We start from the raw sequence: 1,803 nt of genomic DNA on the forward strand, positions 1-1,803 counted from the left end.
CACAGGATAGAGCAGAGTTTAGGGCTGTTGTACATAGGGTCACTATGAGTTGCAAACGACTCAATGGCACATAACAACAACAACAATCCTTCTCAGTCTCCTCCCAAGCCCGAGGTCAGTCCTGCTTTACAACAGTGGCACCATGCAGTATTTGTCCTTTTGTGACTGAGATACTTCACTCAGCATAATGTCACCCATTTTGAATAATATTGCATGAATTCCTTCTTTTCAATGCAACATAATATTCCATTGTGTAACTATACCACAACTTCTCTATCCATTCGTTTGTTGATGGGCACTTAGTTTGTTTCCAACTCCCTGCTATTGTGTACAAAGCTGCAATAAACATTGGTGTGCATATATCGTCTTGAGTGGCAGTTATGGTCTCTTTGGAGTATATTCCCAGTAGTGGAATTGCTGGGTCAAATGGTATCTCTATTTGCAAATTTTTGAGAAAGCACCATGCCGCCTTCCACAGTGGTTGCACCATTTTACACTCCCACCAACAGTGAATAAGGGTTCCAGTTTCTCCACAACCTCACCAGCATTTGTTGTTTGCTGTTCGCTCATAGTTGTTTTAATTTGCATCTCTTTTAGAACTAGCGATTTTGAACATTTCTTCATGTGCTTGTTAGCCATTTGAATGTCTTCTTTGGTGAAGAGCCATGGTCTTTTCAATCAAAAGCTACATATTTGAGAGCTGGAAAATGAATGAGGCTGATAGAAGAAGAATTGATGTCTTTGAGTTGTGGTGGTGCAGAAGCATACTAAATATCCCATGCAGCCAGGATGCTTCTTTGAGGCAAAAATATTCCTTGGAAGAGGATATTATGGTTGGAAAGGTGGAGGATCAAAGAAAGAGAGGAAGACCCTCAACAAGATGGATCGGCATAGTCACTCCAGCAATGGGCTCAAGTGTACCAAAGTTGATGAGGATGGCTCAGAATAGGACAAGATTCAAGTCTATCATTCACAGAGCCACTATGAGTCAAATACAACTCAACAGCACCTTACAACAACAACATGTTCTTGAAGATTGAAGTTGGTATCAATTTTAGGATTGCATTCAACCTGTAGATTGCTTTTGGAAAGGTTGTCATTTCCTCAATGTTGAGTCTTCCTTTCATTAACAGGGAATATTTTTCCATTAATTAGACTTCTTTTTAAAAAAATTTATACTGCGTTAGGCTCCGCCTTGGGGTTTGTTACCTGGAGGCATGTCAGAAACTATTGTGGGAATCCTCTGTGTTGCCTGGTCTCTGCTTGTGCTCGCGCAGCTTCTGGCCCCACTTCTGCAGGCGGTGGTGGCTCCCTCTGTCTCTCCCTGGCTCCTCCCAACCGGTTTAGGCTCCGCCTTGGGGCTTGTTACCTGAAGGCGTGTCAGAAGCAACAATCCTGGCTTAGATACAAAGTTCATAAAGGTCATATACATTGTTTTTCACACTGGACCTTTCCCCTTTCCTTTACCAATCTCTCCCTCTACCCATTAAATTATGCGACCCTATATTTAAGCACCCCTCGATCCTCTTACACGCTCTACAGTAATGATCCTATACAGTAATTTGTCTTTATGAGACTCAGTTCATTTAGCATAATGCTCTTCAGTCCCTCTCATGTTAGGTAGTAATTTTCAAAGTCATTGCTCCTGTGTGCTGCATAGTATTTCATTGTGTGAATGTACCAAAATTTCTCAATTTTTCCATTGAGGTTGGGCATTTGGGCTCTTTCTATGGTCTTAGTTATTGTCCAGCTTTCTGATGTATAGCAAGTAATTATGAAGATTGTGACCTATATTAGGCACAC

Source organism: Elephantulus edwardii, unplaced genomic scaffold (genome assembly GCF_000299155.1).
Source record: "Elephantulus edwardii isolate Elephantulus edwardi_28Jun2011 unplaced genomic scaffold, EleEdw1.0 scaffold00234, whole genome shotgun sequence".
NCBI lineage: Eukaryota > Metazoa > Chordata > Mammalia > Macroscelidea > Macroscelididae > Elephantulus > Elephantulus edwardii.